Source organism: Sapajus apella, unplaced genomic scaffold (genome assembly GCF_009761245.1).
Source record: "Sapajus apella isolate SASKATOON/1434 unplaced genomic scaffold, GSC_monkey_1.0 scaffold19, whole genome shotgun sequence".
In the NCBI taxonomy this organism is placed as follows: Eukaryota; Metazoa; Chordata; class Mammalia; order Primates; family Cebidae; genus Sapajus; species Sapajus apella.
Genome location: NW_022436959.1, coordinates 14618659 through 14645974, shown reverse-complemented (window position 1 = coordinate 14645974; position 27316 = coordinate 14618659). Strand labels below are relative to the sequence as shown.

At 43.1% G+C, this 27316-nt stretch overlaps 1 long non-coding RNA gene across 1 annotated transcript; it reads left to right on the top strand.

The window, feature by feature from the left end:
• The first annotated feature begins 3287 nt into the window (after window positions 1–3287).
• LOC116557509 lies at window positions 3288–27316 on the top strand. Its single transcript, XR_004271546.1, has 3 exons — window positions 3288–3363; window positions 17974–18089; window positions 27144–27316. It is a non-coding gene; the product is annotated as an uncharacterized LOC116557509 (long non-coding RNA).

The following is a 27316-nucleotide window of genomic DNA, read 5'->3' as shown; positions in this document are numbered from 1 at the left end:
GAGTCACAGGGACTGGCAAAATCTTCAGTTTGCATATTTCACTATCTTCATTTGAATTTCCTATTAGGTTTAATGATGAGGGGAATCTAGAACCACAACCTCATTTCTGATGAGGATACAACCAATAGACCTGTAGCCTGCAAAGCACCAGGGCCACCAAGTGCAGTTGCTCAGTTGTGCACTGCACAAAGATGCTGTTCAAAGGGAGTGCTATTCACATCATAGACATCTTCACTGTTTTGAAATATGTTCTTCTTTGTTGTCTCCAAAGGTGGGCAGTCTGTATGTTTATTATAATAATGTTTAAGCACACAGCAATAAGACATCTTGCTTTAACAAAATCACTATATTATGATGGATGAATGTAAAGTGTCTAACGGGGTAGTTTCATATTGTTCTTCAACTTACAAATGATCAGCAGCATGGTACTTTGACATCATATTATTTTTATTGTGCTGTAGTTTACTTGTGCTTCCAAACAAGGAGTTGACTGATAATGGTGATTGGTGAGTATGTAAAAAAATCCATCCCCTTTGTTATTAGAGCACTGCTGAATTTACTCTCCATCTTACAGTTTGTCACCTGATATTTGTTACTTCACCTAGATTATATTATTAAACTTTCAGCTTACGTCTATAGTACTTTCTATACTATACTATATATAGTGAGATGAATCATTGAAAAATAATGGATAATTTTTCGTTAATAATCCATTGAGTGTAACAGAGATATTTTTTAGAGATTATGTTAGTGTTTTAAAATGAGATGTTTCCAGAACTCAAAGGCACCTTTTTCTAATCTGGACAAAGCCATTTTACATGCTGTCAGTGGTTCTCATAACCAAGAGCCTTAAACCAGACTGTCTTGATGCCATATGTGTGAAGGATGTCCTGTTCTTTACCTCCATCCCAGCCCCTTCCCTCAAGCTCCATTAAGGCAGGATTGGGAGCAGCGATCCAACCTCATGTGGTCTATAAACTCTCCAAAAGTGGTTACAAAAGTCTGGGCACATTGTGTGCTTTTACCTTTGTTTCAGGGCAACTATCCATGAGGTTAATTGCATCTGTGCCTCGAAAAGAGCAAAAATCATTGTTTTAGGTTGCAGCAGTGGTTCTCAAACTTTATTATGTATTGGAATCAGCTAGAGGACTTGTTAATACACAGATTCTGAACCTGTCCTCAGGATTTCTAATCAGTAGGCCTGGAGCAGAGCTCAAGAATCTGCATTTCTAATGAGTTCTCAGGGGATGCTGTTGTTGCTGGCCCAGGGAAGACATCTGGAGAACCACTGCTTTAGAATGTCAGCCGTGGCTGGGTACAGTGACTCACGCCAGTAATCCCAGCACTTTGGGAGGCCAAGACAAGTGGGTCTCTTGAGGTCAGGAGTTCAAGACCTGCCAGACCAACATGATGGAACCCCACCTCTACTAAAAATATAAAAATTAACCAAGTGTGGTTGTGCATGCTTACCATCCCTGTTACTTGGGAGGCTGAAGTAGGAGGATGGCTTGAACCTGGGAGGCAGAGGTTGCTGTTGGCCGAGATTGCACCACTGCACTCCATCTTAGGTGATAGAGCCAGACCCTGTCTCAAAAAAAAAGTGTCAGCAGTGCCTCTGATCAATACAGGCCTGCATGGGGCAGAACCCTGCACCTGCGGATACACTGGGTTTCTAGCCTCCTTACCAGCAGAGGGCAAGTCCACATTTATTCCAACCTGTGTCAACAGTCTCTTCCATCACAAGGTGGCAGCACCGGCACACAAATCTTGATACAGACACGGGGCCCAAAAATTTTAAATTCAACCAAAAAGCAAGATAGAAAAGTCACATGAACTGCATTTATTCTACAAATTGGATGTAACCTAAGCCTGACAACTCATCAAAATGTTTATCTGTTAAGAACACTATCCATGCAAATCAGGTTTCAAGTCTAAACTAGACTGTGTGGCAGACGGGAATAAGAGCTGGGTGTTGTGTGGCCTGAGGCCTCTAGCCTGGCACCCCGGATAGGATTTCATACTTCTCTGTCTGGTGATTCAGAAATGTTCCTCTGTGGAAAGTCCTAGGCTGGATGCAGCAAAATTACCCGAGGTGCTTATTAAAAATACAGATTCCCTTTCCTCTCATAGCCCATTAGATTAAGTAGATATAGGGTTAGGGTTAGGAACAGACAGTTATCTTTATCTTTTTTTTTTTTTTTTTTTTTTTGAGATAGAGTCTCACTCTGTCACCCAGGCCAGAGTGCAGTGATACAATCTCAGTTCGCTGCAACCTCTGCCTCCCAGGTTCAAGCAATTCTCCTGCCTCAGCCTCCCGAGTAGCTGGGATTACAGACAGGTGCCCACCACCATGCCTGGCTAATTTTTGTCTTTTTAGTAGAGATGGGGTTTCACCATGTTGGCCAAACTGGTCTCAAACTCCTGACCTCAAGTGATCTGCCCACCTTGGCCTCCCAAAGTGCTGACATTACAGGTGTGAGCCATGGTGCTGGCTGCAGTTATGTTCTTAGCAGGTGCCCCAGTTGATTCTGAGGCCCAGCCCTGTTTTGGCTACCTGCATCTCTCTGTTTAATAAAAATAAAACCAGTGCTTACCTATGAATATTTGGCTGTCTCTGCCATTCACATAGTGGTTCTTTTTAGGTTCTGAACTCACAAAGCAGTTCCAAATGCAGAAAGAGCTACACTTTCCCATATGGCAGCTGCCAGCCACACATGGCTAGTGGCCACTTGAAATATCGCTGTTCTGCACTGATATGTGCTGTCAGTGTTAAATAACACCAGATTTTGCAGACTTCACAGGGGAAAAATAATGCATAATATTTTATTCATAGCTTTTATACTAATTACATGTTGAAATGATTTTTAAAAAATATTAGGTTAAATAAAAAGATATTCTTAAAATTAATTTTACCTGCTTCATGTTTCTAATGTGACTACTAAAAACACTGAATTATGTATGTGGCTCATGATATATTTCTATTAGACAGCATTGGTTAGAGGATGTAAACAGCTTTGGCAAGAATGGAGGGGAAAGTGGAAATGGGAGAGGCAGAGCCTAACAGGGCTCAGGGGAAGAAGTCTTGACCGCATGGAATTCTAACCGCATTCCTCGACCCGGGCCTCACATCCTGGCAGCCAGGCCTGGAAGTGAAACATCCTTCAGCCTGCAGCCGCAGCAGTGCTTCAATAACACTTTATCCATGGGTGAGTTCCAACTTAGGCACAAGCCGGCTACAAATACCCCGGAAACACCCACTCTCCAAACAGGTTGAGCTCTGAGACAGACTGGATATTAGTCACTCGCCAGATCTCAGAGGGCCTTTCATATAGGAAAAAACGTGGTTCCTGCAGATGGTTGCTGGTAAGTGGGGTGTCCCCCAGGGCTTATTGAACCTGTGCCGTACGTGAAATCTCTACTTTTACAACAAAGGAAAACTTGACAGCTCATCATTAAACAAAACTGTATTTGTTTGTTCATTGCTTATTTAATGTAAGAATAAGAAAACATATGTTAAAATAGCTTCTCTGCAATACTATTACTGCGTTCCAAGAAAGGCAGGTTTATACTTAGCTGTGGTCCTCAGTGGTGTCCCCAGATCTGCAACATCTGGGAACAGCTAAGAAATGCGAATTCTCAGGCTCCAGCACAGACTTAAGAGATCAGAAACTCTATCTAGGGGTGGAGTCCAGCAATCTGGACTGTGACCAGTCCTCCCCTCTTCTCTCCCCCCTCCCCTCCCCTCCCCTCCCTCCCTCCCTCCACTCTCTCCAGTCTGCTGTGTTAGGAAGCTATGCGGTCAGCCAGTCAAAAAGAGCAGATTTCAGAGTCAGGAGTCCCAAGGTTCACAGTTGAGCTCCATTCCCTACTGGGTGACTGGGAGTAGTTTCTAAACTTCTCTGATCCTGTTCTGCCATCTGAGGAATGGGGAAAATAATATCTCCTGTGTACGACTATTATTAGGAATTGGTGAGCTAATGTGTGGAAAAGGCTGTACCTGGTTTTTGGGACAAGAAACAGATTATTATCAGTTACATGAAGGTGAGGCATCCAAAATGCTAGGAGAAAAACCTGAGCCTTTGCATGGTATCGCTGTGTCCATCGTTATCTTATCTACGCCCACAGCATGTTCCCTTTTTTTCACAGAAATTACCTATTTTCCATGATTAGTCAGTGAATCTACAACAATTTTATCTAATCTCATTCTTGCTTATGGACTCATTAAAGTGTTATCAGTCTTACGGAATTATTTCAAACCCCGTGAGCTCCTCCAAATAATGTTTGAGGGTTCCAACTTTCCCTGCCCCCTCACAATACAGCCTCAGAGGCTGATTTGATCAAGTGAAACCAGTGTGCCTCCTACTTCATTCTCCCGGGTTTGCTGCTTTGCTAAGGACCTCTCACAAAATGCATACTGCTTTTTTTAAATTTTAGCCTTCATGTTGTATACCAGATAGCTAGACTTTTTCCTTCTACACATCTACTGTTCTGTATATTCTGACCTACATCTGCATACTGCCTTAATAGAATGGATGTTTGCAGACGTGACTGTGATATTGGAATATGGAAGGATCAGTCCAGGGTCAGGAAGCAGCAGGTTGGCTTCATTCTCAGTGTTTTCTTTCCTGGGTCTTTGAAGCACCGGTGTTGCAGGGAAAAGGTTGTGCATCAGGAAGTGTCATTTAAAAAGGACCTGAGCTGGGTTGAGATATCAGCCAACACACACCATGGCTGTGACCCCCACACCCCACCATACACTACTAGTCAGGGCAGCAACCCTGATCGTCCAACAAGCAGCAGAGCTGCCCAGCAGCAACCACATTAGGAAGGAATCAGAAACCAAGGCTCCCCTGGCTGTCACCCCATACCCACTTGCTGTCACGTAGAGTACTTGTTTATTAGTAATGATCTACTTTCAGTATCCTGCATCTGGTGGTGAACATTGGTGCTAGGACTTTTTAGCCTATGGGGCTCTCTGCTGAGCACTAAAACTATGAACTTCCCTTTGGAAGAGGCAGAAAATGCACTTCCTGGGTCCTCACTGCCAGCTCTGACAGGCTGAACTGCAGTTGGAGAAGGAAGCTGAGGACTGGGCTCCCTTCCTGTCTCCTAAGCCAGGGCAGGGCTGGGCTTCGGGTGATGGTGGGAGAGAGGGAAGCAGGTAAATGCCTTGGAGGGGGCTGAGCGGGGCGCATTCCCTCTTCCTGGGACATTCCAGGTGTGACAGAGGTGCTTAGGCACAGAAGCCCTGCTGCTTGGACCAGCCAGGATGCTCATAGCTGAGTCCACCCCTTCCTAGGGCATGGGGAGTGTCTATTCAGAACCATCTAGAAGAGTTCAGAGCCTTTCAAACTTCTTTTCAAATGCGTTTCTGACTGAGGAGACAGCTCAAAGCTGCCTGTCGGGCTTAGAATCACTGTTAATTAATTAATTAATTAATTAATCACTAGTTAATTTTTACTGTTGAGGGCTAGCTTTGAGTCAGATCCTTTTACCTCATCAAAAAGGGTGTCAGCACACAAGCTCTCCGAATTACTAGCTTGACTTTCTGCTCAGGGTGACTGTGGTAAAGAGGTTACAGCCCACAGGCAAATCCCAGTAGTTGGCCTTGGCCTGGAGCCACACCACAGAAGCCATCTCCCAGTGGGTGTGAAAGGAGTGTGGGGACAAGGCATCAATGTCTGCCCAAGGCAAAACAGGGCGAACAATAGCCTGCCTGTGGCACCCTCCCACCTGTCTTGTAGAGCAGTAACTCTTCATTTTCTCAGCCTCTGCATGGGAAGGCTCATTTAGGCTCCTTAGTTCACCCACACCTTGCTATGACAAACACAAAATGATAACTCACAATATATGGAGCTCTTACTATGTGAGAAGCACTGTATCAAGTGTTTTCCACATATCATCTGTGATCTTCACATCAGCTCCTCAAGGAACACATGAGAATGGTCCCCTTGCAGGGAACTGCAGGGATTCAAGGAGGCTAAGCTACCCTTTAAGGTAAAATTGGCCAGGTCAGGATTTGAACCCAAGCCATCCTGACTCAACAGCTAGTGCTGTTTCCCTGACACCATACCATCTACCATTCCCAGACTTCTCAGTATTAGTCTATGTCTGGTTTCTGCGATATCATAAAATAAACATTATTAAATCATGAAGATGCAAAGAACGTGAGCCATGGGCATCACTAGGTAAATGACTGAATGGAGCGGAGCTTCTGTTAGCTGCCTCTCATCCAAAGACCCAGCACCTCCAAAACGCAGACCTCCAGGACACTGCTACCTCAGAGACATCTCCAGGCTCTGCCCACAGCCACTCACCCACTGCCTGACCTTGCCGGCCCCTGGAATTAAGCCACGAGTGGCTCCCTGTCTCCTGATAACGTCTACCCAGAACTCAGACTTCGGTTTCCCTTTGTGCCTAGACCACAGCCTGAGGCAGCCAAACCCATTTCCTTGGGGATCCAGCCCAAACCAGAGAGTGTGGACAGGCAGATGGAAGAACATTGAACCAGCTTCAAGAATGGGCTGTTCTAAGTCATAAATACTGTAGGAAGCAGCTCTAAGGACCACAGGGCTGGAGGGTGCACTGGAAGGGGCCAGGGCACACAGGATGGCTTTATTTTCAAATTTGTGCATCAAGGCTCTACCCATTTTTCTCCCTCTGAAATTAAGAAAATGGAAATAAGACACTCCTAGGTGTGCATCATAGCATGACCTAGCTTTTTTTTCAAATGATCTTTAGATTCAAGGATGATTCGGAGGAAGTGGAGATGCTGATTATTTTGTTAAACAATTCCTGCCTGTTTAGAAACCACACAGAGACAGCCCATGAAGTGGGAGAATGACTAATTGATGTGGCTAAAATCAGCTCACTTCAGCACTGGACTCCCAGGGGTCTTTCTCACAAGGGCCAATTATACAAATTGCTGAAGCCGTCTCCCCCGCCACACACCCCGTGGCAGGAAAAGAGAAACTGTTTCTCTTCCTTGTAACTGTTTGGTCTGGCTGACTTCTGGATCCTGAGTAAGGCCTACAGGTCACTTTCCCCTGGGGTATGCCTGTGGGCAGCAGACAGACCAAGCTGTTTCTCCTCTACCTGTCTACACCTGTTCTCTGCCTGCTAGCACCCCGAGCTCTCCTCCACCTCCAGCAGTGGCTGCTGTTTCCCAGTCTCCGTGGCTGCCCCTCCCCAGCCTCTTCACACTGAAGGGCCAGCGTGCAGTCCTCTACCCTCTTCTTTCTCTTCCTCCCTTGGTAACTTCATTCAGTCTCTTGGCCTTCAAGAGCACCTGCCTCCAAGGATCCCTGCCCAGACCTCTTTTCTGCACCCCGCCCACAGTTCGAAGTCCTGATGCGTCCTCTCCGCCTTCCTGCCCAACAGCCTCCTCTAACATCCTAGGTCTAATGTGAAGGGCTGGGTCTTCCCCCAAACAATTCCACAGGAAACTTTCTCCAGGTTTCTGTCTCAGTGTTCTATCTCAGGTGCAGGGAACAGCAGCTCTATCCTCCCAGGTGCTCCAGGCAAACACTATGGAGTAGTCTTTGACCTTGGCACCCTTCCTCTGATGCCCAACCTACCATCTATTGGGACATCTGTTAGCTTCAAAATATATCCAGAACCAAACTTTTTCTCAATCCCTCCATCTCTACTGGCCTCCTCATTTCACTCAAAGTAAAAGCCTAAGACTCCAGAATGGTCTAGAAGGCACTTCCAGGCACTTCCTCTCTGGCCTCACCTACTATTCTTCTCCTCCTTCTAACTGCTCCAGCCATGCTGGCCGCCTGGCTGTTCCCCAGACACACCAGGCACCTCCTCCGACCTCAGGACCTTGGTGCTGGCTATTCCCACCTCCTCAGGACTTTGGTCAAGTATCACCTGCCTGGTGAGCCCTGCCTGGTCACCTCCAGGACCCAGGACCCAGAGTGAGTAAGCCCTAGTTTCCCAAGCCTGTACCCTCAATTTCTTGCCTGCGATACGAATTCCTAACACTTAACACCTTCTTTTTTTAGATGGAGTCTCTCTCTGTCACCCAGGCTGGAGTACAGTGGTGTGATCTCGGCTCACTGCAGCCTCCGCCTACCAGGTTCAAGTGATTCTTCTGCCTCAACCTCCCAAGTAGCTGGGACCACAGGCGCCCACCACCACACCCAGCTAATTTTCATATTTTAAGTAGAGACGGGGTTTCACCATATTGGCCAGGCTGGTCTTGAACTCCTGACCTTGTGATCCGCCCGCCTCGGCCTCCAAAAGTGCTGGGATTACAGGCATGAACCACCATGCCCAGCCAACACTTATCACCTTCTAACGTACTTGGTAATTTACTTATTTATAATACTTATTATTTATTGCCTGTCTCACTCACAAGAATGTAAACTCCATGAGAGAAAGAATTTTCCCCCCATTTTGTTCACTACATATCCCAAAGGACTAGAACAGTTTCTAGGCACACAGCAGGCCCTTGGTGGATATTTACTGAATGAATGAATGAACACTACATGAAGTCTTGCTGTTTCGTCTGACTGACACCTGGACCCTGAGAAAGGCACAGATGTAGCTTTCACTTGGGGTGTGCCTGTTCCTGTGGAATCTTAATAGGGGAAAACACCATCCTGGGATTCCTCCTGGGGGAGGCCACTAGCATACTGCTGAAATTTTTTTTTTAATCGTAATTTAATTTTTATTTTCATGAATACAAAATAGTTGTGCATATTTCTGGGGTATATGTGATACTTTGATACAACCATACAAAGTATAATGATCAGACCACAGTGGCTGAGGTATCCAGCACCTCAAGCATTTATTATTTGCTTGTTTAGAAGCATTCCAATGCCATTCTTATTGTTATTTTGAAATACACAATAAATTATTATTAACTATTGTGCACTAAGGTCTTATTCCTTCATCTAACTATACTTTTGTACCAATTAACCAATCTCTCCTTATCTCCTCTCCCCACTACCATTCCCAGCCCCTCATAGCCATCATTCTACTCTCTACCTCCATGAGATCAAGATTTTTACCTTCCATGATACGAGCAATAATGTGATATTTCTCTCACTGTGCCTGGCTTATTTCACTTAACATAGTGCCCTCCAGTTCCATTTACATTGCTGCAAATGACCAGATTTCATTTTTTATGGCTGAATAATATTCCCTTCTGTATATCTGCCACATTTTCTTTGTCTATTCATCCATCAACAAACACATAAGTTGATTCAATATCTTGGCTATTGTGAACAGTGCTGCAATAAACATGGGAATGCAAATATCTCTTTGATATACTGATTTCCCTTCTTTTGGATATACACACAGCAATGGGATTGCTGGATGATACAGTAACTCTGTTTTAAGTTTTGTGAGAAATCTCCATATGGTTCTTCTCCATAGTGGTTGTACTAATTTCCATTCCCACCAACAATGTTCAAGTGCTCCCCTTTTTCTTCGTTCTCACCAGTATCTGTTATTTTCTCTCTTTTTGATAACAGCTATTTTAATTGGTATAAGATGATATCTCACCATGGTTTTGATTTGCACTTCTCTGATGATTAGTGATGTTGTGCATTTTTCCATATACTTGTTGGCCATTTGCATGTCTTCCTTTGAGACTTATCTATTCAGATCCTTTGCCTATTTGTAAATTGGATTTTTTTTTGGTATTGAGTTGTTTGAGCTCCTTAAATATTCTAATTATTAATCCCTGGTCAAATAAATAGTTTGCAAATATTTTCTTGGTTCTGTAAGTTGTCTCTTGATCCTGTTGATTGTTTCCCTTGCTTTGCAGAAGCTTTTTAGCTTGCTGTAATCCATTTGTCCTTTTCTTGCTTTAGTTGCCTATGTGTTTGCATCTTACTCAAGAAATCTGTGCCCAGACCAGTGTCCTGGAGAGTTTTCCCAATGTTTTCTTCTAGGAATTTCATAGTTTCAGTTCTTCAGTTTAAGTCTTTAATCCACTTTGATTTGAATTGTGTATATGGTAAGAGATAGGGGTCTAGTTTCATTATTCTGCATGTAGATATCAGTTTTCCCAGCACGATTTATTGAAGAAACTGTCCTTCCCCATTATATGTTCTTGGCATCTTTGCTGCTGACCCTTTTTCAAACACAACCAAAGCCATCTTATCCATGTGTCCACGAGTTCAATTGCTATAGAAACAGCTCTATGTATTTGAAATGAAGCTGAAAAAAGGTATAAGAAATTCATTTCTGCCAGCTGAATATCCAGCTCATCACACTCAGGGACCTCTCCTAACCTACCTTGCCAAGAGCCGCACACCCACTTTAAGAACAAGAGACCCTACGAGAACCCTGGAGATAGACATATCTGGTCACTGATTCTCCTTGGCCCTCAGGACCATGAACTGACCTCAATTCTCTCCAATTCCACTGCCTTGCAAACATTTCGTTGTTGTTGCATCTACTTCCCACACTGGTGTGAATACAGTATTCAAACTGTTAGTTTGAATCTGTTTTTGAGACAGACTCTTATTCTGTCACCCAGAATGAAGTGCAGTGGTATGATCATGGCTTGCTGCAGGATCGACCTCTCCTGGCTCAGGTATCCTCCCATCTCAGTTCCCCAAGGAGCTGTAAACTACAGGCATGCCACCACACCCAGCAAACTGTTTTTGTTTTTGATAGAAACGGGGTCTTGCTGTGTTTCCCCAGCTGGTCTTGAGCTCCTGAGCTCAAGTCATCCACCTGCCTTGACCTCCGAAAGTGCTGAGATTACAGGCATGAGCCACCACGCCTGGTCTATCACAAATCTCTTAATCTCTCTGTGCCCCAGTTTCTTCATCTGTGAAATGAAGATTTTTATAGTAGTACCCAGCTCACAGGCTTGTGGTAAAGATTGACTTAGTTGACGGTACAAAGAGCTTAAAACAGTGCAGGGCATACAGTAAGTGCTCAGTAAGTGTTAGCTATTATTAGTAATATTGTTACTATCATTACTATTAATGTTAATTACTATTAATGTTAAACAGAGTATCTGATTTGGATTTTTATTCCCAGCACTTAGTGTAGTACCTGGGATACAGAAAGTGCCCAGGAAAAGTTTGCTGGATGGATGAATAAATAAATAAATGAGGATGAGTGATTTATTTTATTGTTAATTCTACTTTAAGTTCTAGGGTACATGTACAGATCGTGCAGTTTTGTTACATAGGTATACATTTGCCTTGGTGGTAGTTTGCTGCATCTATCGCCCTGTCATCTACATTAGGTATTTCTCCTAATGCTATCCCTCCCCAATCCCCCCACCCCCTGCTATCCCTCCCCTAGCCCCTACCCACACCCCCGAGGCCCCAGTGTGTGATGTTCCCCTCCCTGTGTCCATGTGTTCTCATTATTTAACACCCACTTATGAGTGAGAACATGCGGTGTTTGGTTTTCTGTTCTTGTGTCAGTTTGCTGACAATGATGGTTTCCAGTATCACCCATATCCCTGCAAAGCGCATGAACTCAAGGATGAGCAATTTCAATGCAGGGGCTGAATGCTTTCATCTCTGTTTAGCACAAACCTAGTCTCTAAATTTAAAAATTAATGTTGAATTTTGAATCAGTGGCACACAGGAAAGTTTCTGCATTTATCTTGTACAGTACAGAAAACTTCAGAGGAACATAAAAAAAACAAAATTAGTGATAGCATTGAAGGAGTAGGGATGGTGCCTAAGAAACTCTGGGACATGGAGAGACCAAGTTGTGACTTTGGGAACAATTTTTAACTCCTCTGGGTTTCTATGTTTTCCTTTATCAAATGTAGCTAAGATGAGTCTCTGGATCCTAAGAAGACTAAATCAGACAGTGCTTTCAAAGTGCTCAGTTCTAGACCTGGCACCTGGTAAGTGCCCATTCAGTAAGTGCCGGCTTTAAAACCATGCATCAAGTACAGCTGACACATGCCCCTCTGCCCACCAGGCTGCAGGGCTTGACCACAAGGTGAGGGGTCCTGCTTTATGGAACAATAGCCAACCACCCAGGGGCCCATCTTTCTACCTCATCTTTCTAAATATCTTAACCAGAGGCTTCTCTTTCTTGTCCCCTCTTAACCATGACCCAGGGACAATCTAAATAAGTTCCTGCTCCTGTAACCAGAACTTGTCTAATTGTCATGTGCAAAGTATTTCTCCAAAACTTTTCTAAGAAGTACAGACAAGTTGTCCCCCTTCTGCAGACTTCACAATGAAACTGGGCATTTTTCCCTGGTTTCCTCGCCCCCAACTTCCTCCCTTGGACACTCTCCAAGTCTATGCAGCCGACTGTGTCTTGGAAAGGAGACTTGGAGCATGACGAATTGAGCACTCCGTCATAGATGACATTCATCTCTATGCTTGCTCAATATAAACCAAACTCTTGCCTTAGTTGGTTTAAATCCAGAAAATATCCAGCAGTTTATAACTTATCTCTGCCCATTCTGCGAGGCCTGTATGATTAATCTTTTTTTATGTCTTTTTTTTTTTTTTGGAGACAGAGTCTTACTCTGCCAGCCAGGCTGAAGTACAGTAGTGCGATCTTAGCTCACTATAACCTCTGCCCCCTCGAGTACAAGTGACTCTCATGTCTCAGCCTCCCGAGTAGCTGGGATTTCAGGCACCCACCACCACACCTGGCTAATTTTTGTAGTTTTAGTAGAGACAGGTTTCGCCATGTTGGCCGGCCTGGTCTCAAACTCCCGGCTTCAGGTGATATGCTGGCCTTGGTCTCACAAAGTGCTGGGACTACAGGTGTAAGCCACCACACCCGGCCTAAAATGTCATATATTTTGAACTGATTGACTTCTCCAAAAACTTACGGTTACTAGTTCAGAGAGGAAACTTGAGAGAAAGTTTCCCCGCACTTAGATGAGAGGAAAGCAGTACAGCCTGCATCTCTGGTACTGGGGAGTTTCAAACAAGGGGAATTGGGAGAAGGATGGAGGCAGAGGTGCAGCTCTTCGTCTTTCATGATTAAAATGAGATGCCGCTTTACATTACAAATCTAAGGAATCAGAAGAACAGCAAACCAAGCAACGAAGTTTGTTCTCCTCAAATAAACTTTAAAAATCCAGCTTAAAATTTCTCAAGCTTAAAATTTGAAAAATGAAAACAAATGCATGACACGACAGAGGGGATAATTCCTACATTTTTGGAAATGTTCTCATGTTTTCTCCATTTCCTCCTATGATTGAAAATGTCATCAAAAGGGAATACTGCTATTCGCAGAGTGCTCATCACCATAGTAACCACTGAGCATCTCTACCGTTTAGTACCTTCATTTTAATTATAATAAATGAGTTACAAATCTATATCCAGGGTCCCAGTTATATATTTGCCATATGTTCACACACACACACACACACACACACACACACACACACGGTGACTAAGACTAAGAGTAAGCCTAAAAGAATGATTTGGAGCAGGAGTTGACGGAGGGAATGGTAGGAAAATAACAGGGATTCACTCAGTCTCATTTTCTACTAAATTTCAATAATGAGAACAATGCTCAGCAAATGTTTGTTGACTATATGAATAAAGAAAATGATGCATTTAATCAGAACTACATATTTAAATCTGGTGGTAGTGTGTACAATATTAGAGGAAGGAAATGCAGGCAACAAAAAGAAGGCTTCTGCCATGATCCATGACACTGACATTGCTATTCTGTGCAAAGTTGCTCACACTTTGACATTCATGCTCATTTTTAATTCCCCAAAACAAGCAACTGAATTTTCAACTTCCTTTTATTACCATAAAATATATGCAACAGATACCCTCACCCATCCCCCAATTAGCTTAACCTGGTGCCTACCCCACAGCCCATCCCAGACTCACCCCAACCCTCCTTAGACTTCTCTGTATCCTTTACCAGATCCTTCCAAGTATTCAAACAGTGTCATCTAGTGTCCTGACATGGGTCCCCAGTGGACTGACCCAGGGTGGAAAAGAGGAGTGAGAAGAAATCAGAAGGAAGAATTCAGGAGATGTGGCAACAGAAGGGACTAGAGAGTGGCTAAATATGACTCTTTGGTCAGCATGTGATTAAAAGGATGACGACATTGGGGAACTGGGGAGCAGAGCGGATGTGGACTCAGGAGGAAAAGGGCAAGTTTGGACTGGGGCATGCTGAAGTCAGCAGCAATATCAAAGTCCTGAGCAGCCTCATGTTGCTGGTTCCAGAGAGCGAAGATGGTACAGGATGCATGGAAGAGAGACACAACAAGGTTGGGTCAGGAGCCGAAGAGGAAGTGCCCGAGAAGGAGATCCCCAAATGAGGCCTGTGTCCAGGAGGTCATTAGAAGACTGGCTTCCACATATGCCAGGCCATACTCTACCTGGATTCCCAGCATTGAGAAGACCAAACATTTCTACACATGTATTACTGAAGCCCCCTGCAATCTGAAGGCGGAGGACTTGACCAATCTCATAAGCCATGTGTGGCTGAGGCAGTTGTCAGAGCTGTGACGAGGGAAATGCTCATTATTCTTCTATCCTTCACTTAGCCAAATAAAAAACTTCTTAGAATTCTTCCCCTATGACAAAATGGAACTGTGATTTTGGAAAGTCGCAGGCAAGTTTGCTAGGGCTGCTGTAACTAAGCACCGCAGACTGGGTGGCTTCGAGACTGAGTAGCTTCAACAGAAAGTTATTGTTGCTCAATTTGGGAAGCCAAAAGTCCAAAATCAAGGTACTTGAGGGTTAGTTTGATCAGAGGGCTGCAAGGGAAGGCTCTGTTCTAGACCTCTCTCCTAGGCTTGGAGGCCTTGGTGCTGATATTCACAGGGCATCCTTCCTGTGCCTTCACATCGTCTTCTCTCTGAGTGTATCTACAGGTCCAAATTTCCCTATTTTAAAATCCTATTGGGTTAGCGCCCCCACTCACTTTAACTTGATCACCTCTGTAAAGACCTTATCGCCAAATAAGATCACATTCTAGGTACTGAGGGTTAGGACCTCAATATCTGAATTCAGGGTGGGTGGGTGCACAATTCATTCCATAACAATAAGAGGGAAAGGATAAGTGCACAAGGAATCACACGCTTGGGGAGAGTTCAAAGTGTGCAGAGCTGGCGGTCACTGCCCAGCCTCAGGACTTCGGAAATCCCCTGAATCTGGTTTTTCCAGTTCTCGTAATCTCATCTCACCAAAATATGGCATCTCAATACATTCCATGCATTTCTGGTGACAGCTCATTTTGCTGCATGCTAAGCAATGTGCTAACTACGTCTTAACTAGGGTGGTTTAACTGGTTTGGTTAACAGATCTTGGAGGCATTTCACCCATTCCATAAGCCTAAACAAATCTAATCCAGGTGTTTAAGACACTGCACAACATTAGACTGTTTGAAGCTCCATCTTCCTGGGGCAATCTAGGTTGGTGATAAAAGTGGCTGGTGACTGTTCTCATTCTTGTCACCATAACGTAACCCTATGCCAACCTGGTGTGAGGGACACTACTAAGTAAGGCAGAGTTTGCACTCAGGATAGATAACTATGGACTCATGCACAGATTCCAGCTGAGTGCCTCCCATGTGCTAGGTACTATGCCCAGTCCCCTGGAATTCACCTGTAAGCAGGACAGTCTTTTGGATGAGAGAGGAAATTTTCATATATCCACAGGCAGATGGAATTTGCAAGTGGAAAGCCCTAGAGGTTCAGAAACAAGGATACTGAAGTTTTTGCTTTCAGTCAGAATCTTTGCTTATAGTTGTGCAAATATTTGTACTGGTGGGTTTCCATGCCATACAACGTGCTAAGTATTTTTACATTACCCTTGCACATAAGCTTGATACAGTATTGGGAAGGAAAATGAAGAGGGTGGAGGTGGTAACAAACTCAAGCTAAAGAAATGGGATTTGAATGGGTACAGAGTCCAGAGAATTAGCTTGAGGAAAATGAACCAGAATTCACACAGGAGTTTTCAAACATCTCAGTATCAGGACTTAAAACTTCGTGAGGCACGTATGTTTATCGCAGCACTGTTCACAATAACAAAGACTTGGAACCAACCCAAATGCCCATCAATGATAGACTAGATAAAGAAAATGTGACACACATACACCATGGAATACTTAGCAGCTATAAAAAAGGATGAATTCATGTCCTTTTCAGGGACATAGATAAAGCCGGAAACCATCATTCTCAGCAAACTAACACAAGAACAGAAAACCAAACACCGCATGTTCTCATTCATAAGCGGGAGTCAAACAATGAGAACACATGGACACAGGGAGGGGAATATCACACACCAGGGCCTGTCAGGGGGTGGGGGGCTAGGGAAGGTAGAGCATTAGGAGAAATACCTAATGTAGATGGGTTGATGGGTGCAGCAAACCACCATGGCACATGTATACCTATGTAACAAACCTGCATGTTCTGTACATGTATCCCAGAACTTAAAGTATAATTTTAAAAAAAAAGTTTTTGTTTGTGTGGTTTATATGTATTAATATTCACTAGATTAGAAATAAAACTGAGAAATGGTTGTAACATGTGTTCATTTAAAATAACTGTAATAAACTCTTTATATTTTAACATTAATAATTATTTTCATGAAAAGTTAACTATATTTCCCCAACGCCCACAAAATGCAATGAGATTGGCATTGTTATATTTTTATAGATTTATTTACCGTCTGGCCTCAGAGAAGATGGCTAAGATCTCATATCTACTTCTGTATTCAGTCTGTTACTTATGTTGTTTTGGCTGAAGTACACAAAGAAAATCCAGTTTTACATAGATAGATATATAGTTGAAAACGGCAGAATCTTGCGGTCTCTCAAAAAGAAGCTAGGGACCCCCAGGGGTCCCCTGGCCACATTTTGACCTTGGCTCACTGCAACTTCTGCCTCCTGGGTTCAAATGATTCTTGTGCCTCAGTCACCCAAGTAGCTGGATTATAGGCACGCACCACCACATCTGGCTAATTTTTGTATTTTGACTAGAGACAGAGGTTTGCCATGTTGGCCAGGCTGGTCTTAAACTCTTGGCCTCAAGTGATTTGCCTGCCTTAGCCTCCCAAAGTGCTGAGATTGCAGGCATGAGCCACTGCAGCTGGCCTAAAAGTCACTGTCTTTTAGTTTGTTTGCAGTGAAAAAATTAGTATAAAAAATAAATTGGAAACAGACACTATTACCCAGTATCTATATTTAATCACAGAAATATTTATTTCTTAACGCTTCCAACTCTGAAATCCCAGACATTCTTGACTATGTACTGTAGTTATAAATAATATGAAGGCTGGGCACAGTGGCTCATGCCAGTAATCCCAGCACTTTAAGAGGCCGTGACAGGTAGATTGCTTGAGCACAAGAGTTCAAGACCAGCCTGGGCAACATAGTGAGGCCCCACACCCCAATCTCTATAAAAAACAAATAAATTAGTCAAGTGTGGCGGCATGCATCTGTAGTCCCAGTTACTCAGGCAGCTGAGGTGGGAGGATCCCTTGAGCCTAGGAGGTCAAGGCACTGCACTCCACTTCGAAGGCTGAGGCAGGGGAACCGCTTGAACCCAGGAAACGGTGGTTGTAGTGGGCCGAGATTGCACCACGGCACTCCAGTTTGGTTGACACAGTGAGATCCTTATTCAAAAAGAAAAAAGGAAAGAAAGAAAATATGTATCCCTGCACTATAGGAAATAGGAAGTATTGTGTGAATTTTGTTTTGTCATCTTTTTTCTTGGTCTTTCGAGGAACTATGTCATATGAATCATGATGACTGCTGAAAGCACACAGGAAGATAAAGAAAAGTGACTTGTTGCTCAATTGTTTCAAACCCAACTCTGAGTAGCAAACTGTGGCTCCCTAAACTAGCCCAGAGGGCTTGACTCTGACAAGGCTCTGGGTGTAGCCATAAGCCTGACCCTCAAAAATCTTACCTGAGATATTGACAGTCTCACCCTGAAAGCAGACCACAGATTGTGTTTATAATCTAGTGGTTTGCAGGATATGATGTACTACCTAAGACAGTGAATAGGGTGATGGAGTTTGGTGCTACTAGTCCTCAGATGCCAGAAAGGCTGAAGAAGCCTGCCATGAAACTAAGTTTCTGGCCAATGTTCCAGCCTAATCTCAGACCCTGGGAAAACAGGAGCACCCCTTCATCTCCTCCTGCAGGTAAGGATTCACCACATTCACCTTTGAAAGCCCCTCTTCCACCAACCGTGGGCACCTTTTGCAATCTCTAAAGGTTCTCTCCTTGAACGCCTGGTGCTTTTTTCCCTGTGCTTGTCCTATCTCATTCAGATCTATGATTTCCCTGATGATAGTCCCCCCATCTCAGCTGTCCTTCTCAGCCTCGCAATCCACTCTCATTCTTCACCTGAGTGTTCCAGCAAGATCCCTGTTCCATAGAAGCTCAACCTTCAAACTTGCAACACACATTTCCTGGGTCCTGCTTCATCTCTATCTGCTGTGCTCAGTCCTGGGGTAGGATCAGTGTTCCTGTCACTCCAGCTCCTTTTCCAGGGATATTTGCATCTTTAGTAGTAGGCTTCATTGGTGGTCCTTCTGCGGAATGTTACGAAGAGAAGGGAAAACACTCAAGTACTGTGAAGGGAAATGTTGGGGGCTGGTGAGAGATCACACGGACACCTCTCACTACTACCCCCAAAGCTACTTTAACCTATTCCTGTTAAGACAGAAGAGTTGGCCAGGTGTGGTGGCTCACACCTGTAATCCCAGTACTTTGGGAGGCCGAGGCAGGCAGATCACCTGAGGTCAGGAGTTTAAGACCAGCCTGGCCAACATGGTGAAACTGTCTCTACCAAAAATACAAAAAATTAGCCAGGCGTGGTGGCACGCACCTGTAATCTCAGCTACTTGGGAGGCTGAGGCAGGAGAATCACTTGAACTGGGCAGACAGAGGTTGCAGTGAGTCGAGATCGTGCCACTACACTCCAACCTGGGTAACAGTGCAAGACTGTGTCTCAAACAAACAAACAAAAACAAACAACAACAACAAAAATACACAAAAGGGTCATGCCCCAGAAAACTCAACTCTGGGTCTTTGATTTGGTATGAATTTCCCTACTTTCTTTGCCAGAAAGAAACCTGTGTTATTTTTTTCTAGCTTTATTTGAAGAAAAACTAATAGTCATCTCCATGCTTCAAGTGAGAATTTATGTAAAGCATGGCCTATAACATCTGGCATTGTTTCCTCCACGGCTGCTGACAGGGTCCAGAGAAAAGCCCAGGCGCTTCAGGAGGGGGTTGCTTGCTGAGTGTCAATGTGTTTTCGCAACAATAACAAAATGATATTGTGCTTTTAACACTTGGTAGGAAAGGATACATTTCTTTCTGCCTCCTGGCAAATCACTGAATCTAGAGCAGTATCTGTCAGGCTGAACTTTTCCAATACACACTCACCTTTCCTTTGTGGTTTGCTTTTTCTTGATAATGATTCCATTCCAAAGTTTTCTTCTTACGTTTATGTCTCTCCCGGATGTTATGCAGCCATCCAATGCAAAGTACGACACTCCACTGAATCGCAGTAAGAATGGTGTTGATCCGCGTCTTCATTGCATCCACCAGCACATGGATGCCCAGACAGATTTCATATGGAGTAGAACTGGCTGTGAGGTTTTCTGGAATGACTGATGGATTTGGCCTGTCATGCAAAGTTTTATAACCCCAGCTTATCTCCAGAGGAGGCCCCATGTGTCAGTCAAAGGCTGCAGAAGATACTCCGTTCTCAATTTTAGTGTCTCATAAAGAAGACTGGGCAAACACAGAGGAAAAGGTACTGTGTTTACTTTTAAAGAAATGTTAAAGTTGGCCGGGCGTGGTGGCTCACGCCTGTAATCCCAGCACTTTGGGAGGCCGAGGCGGGTGGATTACGAGGTCAAGAGATCGAGACCATCCTGGTCAACATGGTGAAACCCCGTCTCTACTAAAAATACAAAAAATTAGCTGGGCATGGTGGCGCGTGCCTGTAGTCCCGGCTACTCGGGAGGCTGAGGCAGGAGAATTGCCTGAACCCAGGAGGCGGAGGTTGCGGTGAGCCAAGATCGCGCCATTGCACTCCAGCCTGGGTAACAAGAGCGAAACTCCGTCTCCAAAAAAAAAAAAAAAAGAAATGTTAAAGTTGTTATAGTTATTGGATTGCATACATGGATTGAGCTGTGGATTAGGAATAATAGGACCTAATGATATAATAATGTGGTTTATTTTAAAATGTAAACACACACTCATATTTCATGGAGCAATAGAGGAAAATTTCTTCTGAAAGAGCAAATAAGCTGAGGAAAACTAGACTCACAAATTCCTGCACATTCCTAGCTTTATGATCCCACGGTCTTATTTGGTTAATGTTCACTTTCCACACTTGTCTACCAAAATAGCTTCCCAGTCCAAGTTAGTTACTGCAAAGTAAGGAGCTCAAGTGTCCCTCTCACACTTCACCGGATATTAATCGTTCAGAGCTCTTGCCCTCCCTTTCGCAATGTTCCTGATTTTCATACTTCCGATTGAGAAACTACCACACACATTGAGGATATCCTGCTTGGTCAGCAGACTGGCTGTTCTAAGTGGCAGCTCTCAGGGGAATTGCCTCCAGTATTTCTCCAGAGTGTTGCTCTGGGGGGCACTCCTGTGCCCTAGTAATTCTGACACTTGTCAGAGCCAGATCATTCTACTAACAATGGTCTTGAGCCAACATTTGTCATTCAAAGGTTGCTCTCTTATGGAATTGCCATGGCAAGGCAATCATTTCTTATTTAGAAACACTGGGCACTTTTAGATGGGCTTTCATGGTGATTACACAGTTTTACATTAAGTTATGCAGGAAAATATCTTTTAGGAGCCCCTGACACTCAATGAGGCACCCTCACATTGAACAGAAATAATTGCAAGTGGGAAGGTAATTTGAGGAAATGACAATCCCCCAGTGGGATCTGGTTTTGAACTGTGACGTCTTATAGCATTTCATTATTGTTTTGTCAGTGCCAGGAAATCTGATCTGGGAGAAACATTGCCACTTCTTCTAAGGCTCACATCGTTAAAGTTTATTTCTTTATTTGAGGGAGGGAGCTTGTTCCAAATTGGAGAAAACCATGGGAAGAATTTGTAGGACTTAAATTCCAACTCTGTTGATGTCTCAGTTATTTATTACTGTATAACAAACTACCCTGAAATTTAGTGGCTTAAAACAAAAACCATTTTATTGTTCGTGATTCCGTGGGTCAGGAATTCAGACAGGGCTCAGTAGGGATGGTTCACCTCTGCTCCACATGGTATTGCCTGGAGCTGGAAGATCCAAGATGACCTCACTCACAGGCTTAGGCATTGGTGCTGGCTGATGGCAAGGGTAGCTCACTTCTCCTCCAAGGACCTCTCTCTTTTCTCTCTCTCTTTATCTCTCCCTCTACTCCCCTGCCCCACCCTTCACTCTTGTTCTCACTCTCTCTCTGTGGTGTCTCATTATTCGGTAGTTGTATTTACATCAAGGTAGCTGGCACACCAAAGGAACTGGAAACTCTCTCGAGGATCAGAAATCAGTGTCACTTCTCCCACATTCTACTGACCTGACCAAAGTAAATCTCAGGATCAACTTAGAATCATGCAGAGAAGAAAGATTCCACTTCTTGGCTGAAAGAACTGCACAGTGCACAGGGATTGCTGGTGGCCATTTTTGCAGAAAAGCTACTATAGTGGCTGACTCCTAGCAAGGTGTTTCTAAATTCCTTCACTGGACCAATTAATATTAGCCAATTGCCTTAAAGAAATAGAGTTATCTTATTTGGTAGACTGCCAAATGCCATGTACACTGTGTGTAAGATGCACATTGTTTTATGCATTGTTTTAAAAGAAAGCCACCATATAAAACGGGACATGATATCAATTGTTAAGATCAACTTCAGAGACACTAAATGATGGAGGAAATGTGCATGTTAGAATTAATAAAAAATGGTAATAATCTAATATAACTCAACAGAACTTTAAAATGAATGGATAAAAATCTGAGGTGTAAAATTAAGTCACTCTTTTGATCACTGAGTCTATTAATTATCAACTTACATAGATCTTATCCTGACAAAGGTGCTGATGATCTGGACTACTGTCTAGCAGAACAGGGCCTTAAGGAAACATTATTTACACCCCCATCCCCTCATCAAACTATGAGAAAAAGCCACCCATGGGAATAAGGATAAAAATTTAATATCTGAAGCTCAAATAGCAAAGCTGCACTTTATTGGGAAGTTGGTCCCTACTTTTGGTTGCTAATAATTAATATTATTATTATTGTTATTATTTTGAGACAGAGTCTCTCTCTGTCACCCAGGCTGGGTGCAGTGGCACAATCAGGGCTCCATGAAGTCTCTATCTCCTTGCTCAAGCAATTCCACCACTCATCTCAACCAATATACCTTCACCCTTTGCTGGTTCTTTTAATTCACTCACTACATGATTTTCACCATTGAATAAGGTCTCAGTGCTTTCACAATGGCTTCCTAGTTGATAGGGTTTCCAGAAATATACTAAATCATAAAAGCAGGAATTATCCTATTTCCAAATGTAACTAATGCTTATTGGGTTCCTATCATGTGCCATAATATGTACTAGATGCTGGCAATACAATGGTCAAAAAGACAGATGTGGAGACTACCCTCTTATATCTTATAATCTGATGAGGGAAGTAAGCAATGAATATGTAAAATGAACATTTTAAAGAGTGAGAGATCCTGCAAGTGTCTGGGGGGAAATAAAGAAGGTGATGAGAGATAATAAGAGGAGGCTCCTTTAGACAGGAGCAGTCACCGAAGGCATCTGAAGAAAGGATGTTGAAGCATAGACCCAGGGATTAAAAAGAATCAGCCATGCAAAAAGCAGAAGGTGCTTGAATTAGTCCATTTTCAGGCTGCTGATAAAGACATACCTGAGAATGGTCAATTTACAAAAGAAGGAGGTTAGCTGGACTTACAATTCCATGTGGCTGGGGAAGCCTCACAATCATGGTAGAAGGCAAGAAGGAGCAAGTCTCGTCTTGCATGGATGGCAGCAAGCACAAGAGATAATGAGGAAGACACAAAAGCAGACAGCCGTGATAAAAACCATCAGATCTCATGAGACTTATTCACTACCACGAGAACAGTATAGGGGAGACTGCCCTCATGATTCAATTATCTCCCACTGGATCTCTTCCACAACATGTGGGAATTATGGGAGTACAATTCAAGATGAGATTTGGGTGGGGACACATAGCCAAATAGCCAAACCATATCAGTGCTCTAGACCAGGCAGAGGATACGGTAAGAACAAAGGTGCTGAGATAAGAAAGATCTTGGCACATTTTTAGAAATTAAAGTAGATTAGCTTCACTGGAGTGCAATGAGCAAATTCCTCCAGAAAACCATTGAACACACCTGTTTAAATATCTGCAAAGCAAAGCAACCACAACAGAAACCAACTAGATCAAGAATTTTCCAAGTCTATCAACATCTCTAGGAGGAAACAAATGGGTCCTATAGTGGGTTTTCTAAACCATCTTCCTAGCCAGATGTCAAGAATGTTTCTTGGGTTTACAGGAGTTTATTCATTAAGTCAGTGTTTCTTAAACAGGAATAATGAAGTAACCCTTTAAAAGGAAAAATACTATAAATCATTAGTGTTGACAAATCATTTTAATTACGTTTATTTAAGATAAATGAAATATAAATGCCGTATATGCATAGCTCTTATGCAAATATAAGACTAAATCAAATGGATAAATTACATACAAACTAAACTACGAAACTAATAAAATTAAAATTATCAATATTAATTCAGACTAATGGTTGATATTATTTGCTGCCACTAATGCTCATGCTTGGTTTAACAGTAGAAAATATACTGATGTATTTAGTTTTGCTTGTTGCAAATCTTGGCCATTGGAACTATTATTATTATTCTGAGACAAGGTCTCTCTCTGTCACCCAAGCTGGGTGCAGTGGCACAATCAGGGCTCAATGAAGTCTCTATCTCTTCGGCTCCAGCGGTTCTCCCACCTCAACCTCCCAAGTAGCTAGGACCACAGGCACAAGCCACCATGCTGGGATAATTTTTTAAAAATTTTTTATAGAGATGGAGTCTCACTCTGTTGCCCAGGCTGGTTTGGAACTGCTGGGCTCAAGCAATCTTCCCACCTCAGCCTCCAAAAGTTCTGGGATTACAGGCATGAGCCACCACACGCAGCACTGGAACCATTATTGTTACTGTAATTATTTTCTTTTTAGAAAATAAAGCTTTCTTAAAACAATAGATCCATTATCTTGAAAGGCTAATTAGCACACTCCAAAATACAATACTGAAATTTAACAATGGTGTTTAACAAAAAAATTCTTTGTTTTTCACTATGGCATTTACTGCTAGTTGACCATTGCTAATTTGTGTATATGAAGACAGGATTTCACAACAAAACCACTGACTGAATTTATACTTCTGGACAGCTCTGCTTTTTGACTTCATGTGGAGATGTTCCCAGCCATTCATTCTCCCACTGCCTTTCTCTACCCAAAGACCACAAAACCTCAGCATGTACATTGTAATAGAATGTGGGCTTCCTTGGTATTAACATGACCATATGTTCAAAGCAAGTGCCTTGCAAAAACTTTATGGGGGACTTCAGTAAAAGGAGGTGGTCAAGATGTTGCCGAAAAAGGGGTCCCCATCTAGATGCCAGGAGAGGGTTCTTGGATATTGCACAGAAAAGAATTCAGGGTGAATCTCAGAGCACAGTGAAAGAAGCAAGTCTATTAGAAACTACTCGTTATAGAGTAGGGCATTCTCAGAAATCAGAAGGAAGAATGTGGCATTCTTTGTTAGTGCCTCTACTTATAAGAAACTATAAGGAGTTATAATTAAACGTAGAATGTATAGATGTGCTCACTGAAGGTAGGGGCTATTGGTGCTATCAATGACCATTAATCCTTCAACCTAAGCCTACCCATTAACATTACATTTAAGTAAAGTGGGCTGCGCTCTTAGGACATCTGGACATTCTGCTGGCTTGGTGGGAGCTGTTCTGTGTGGCCATAAATATTCTGCAATTATCAGGGCAGTCAGCTTAGAATGCAGCTATTGGCAGACCATAAGCATTCACTGTGTAGGGGCTTTCTGAGGGCCTAGCTCCGTGCTTTAAGATGGAGCCACTGTAGTCACATTTTATTAAACTAAAGGCCTAGTAATCAGAGGCTCTTCTAATGCAGGGGTTCTAGAATGTATTTTTATTACTTTAATAGTATTATAAATAGGAAAACACATTTTAAATTTTTATAGATTTAATAGACTCTAGGGATATGTCAGAGGCTCCAGGTTGAGAAATGGTGCACACATGAATATTCAGGTCATCTGAACTGTTGTTGTACAACCTCAATAACAATCAACCCAATGTGAGTACAGCAGATTAGTGCATCATGGAGCCAAGGACATCTATCTGGTTTAGAAAGAACGTGAATAAGGAAATGTAATATATATATATATGGTAGCTAATAACAATGATCAACACTTGTCTACAGTAGCTGCTTAACACAGGCATTGTGTTAAGCAATTGATAAATATTAAGTATGATTAAAATATGTAGTTCATTTATTAGCTACCACAGACATATCCAACAGAATAATATAATTCCAACTAGATCACTTAAAGAAAACTCACAGGAAGGCTTCGTTTCTAAGTTAACATTAGGTATAATGCTCCAAACAGAGAGGAGGAATTTGTCACGGAGCAAAAGGGGTTGCTGAGTGCAGAGGCCAATAACCATGGCACTGGCTTTTGAGAAAAGAGGCTTATTGCAAAACCTGCCAGCAAAAAGACAAGAGTTGGGTTCAAATCTGTCTCCTTGGTTTTGGGTCTGGGGTGAGTTTATGGGCCTGAGGGCAAGGAAAGGATCTGGGAATGTTGGCTTGGTCTGATTAGAGGGCTTCAAATTTTGCCATTTACGATAAGGTACATTGAGGCGGACTTTAGCCCCAGATCTTCCAGGCCAAAGGACGCCTCCCTCTGAAAGCATTCCAGTGTTCATGTTCCAGTCATGGCCCAGTCCGCTTGGTCCTGAGAGGAGGAATCACTGGTTCTGGGTATTGTTAGAGGTCAAAGGTTTTTCTATTGCACACCTCCCGGTTATATGACCTGTGGCTTTTTGACTCTGTTATACCTACAAGGTAAATTGACACTTTGTTATCAACAGAGTAGGCCCAGTTTGGGCTGGTCCCACAATTACAGAATTCCCTTCCCAATTTCCAGACCCAATCTCTCCTTGACTTCCAGACTGAATATCAATACACATTTCAAATTTACAACATCAGTGATACAGGTTGTCCAAAGATGGTTGTCAACAACTCTTTCCCTCCCTGCTTCTCCTATCAGGCAGTGAAGCCTTACTCCCCTTCCCTTGAATAGTGTCTGGCTTTAGTGACTTGCTTGATCAATAAAATACAGCAGAAATCGCTTTGTGCACTTGTTAGGCTAGGTCGTAGGAATGTTCGGAACTTCCACCTGGCTTTCTTGGAATGCAACTGTTTGGGACACTCCCTCTTGGAACTCAGCCACCTCTCTGTAAGAAAGCTAAGCGATATGTGTTGCCACTATCATGGACGGCCCTTGCTCAGCTCCCAGCAGAAGACCAGACGTAACAAGAGCCATATAAGTGAGCCCCAGATGTCTCACTGTAACTGCAAGAGAAAAACAGAGAATCACCTCGCTAAGTCCAGTCAACCTACAGAAACATGAAACATAATGAATTGCAGATTTAAGTCACTGGATGGTTTTTTACATAGGTAACAATAGGGCACTGTAAGAGTGACCCAACCAAATCTTTCACTTCCCCTCACAAAACTGGCTCCTCACTCTGTGTATGCCACCTTAGGAAAAAACTTCAGCTTAATCAGGTCAAAAATCTTAAAGTCATCTTTGATCTTTTCTTTTATTCAAATGTCACATCCACTCCATTAGCAAATCCTTTTGGCCCAATCTCCCAGTCATATCCCGAAGTTCTCCATTTATTGCTTCTTGCGTGACCCCACCATCTTGGCCCTCCTAGAAACTCATGCAGTGACTGAGGATGTACAACCAACCAGGACAGACCCAGAGAAATGAATGGGAGAGCTCTCAAACTCCAGCTGGTACAAGGATTCACGTTCCTTTCAAATTCGTCCTTTGCTCTGCACACACTTGGACTTTAATGGTGTGTTACAGGGATGAAGTTGTTTGCAGTAAACATGGATGCTCCAACAGAACCTGCCCAAGTCTCTGATGGAAGCCAAAGTTTCCACACAGGGATGTCCCTCAAATCTCTGAGACAGACACATGCTAACCAAGACTGCTTTGGCCACATACCACTGGGACTCTGTGTTGGAGTCAAACAGTTA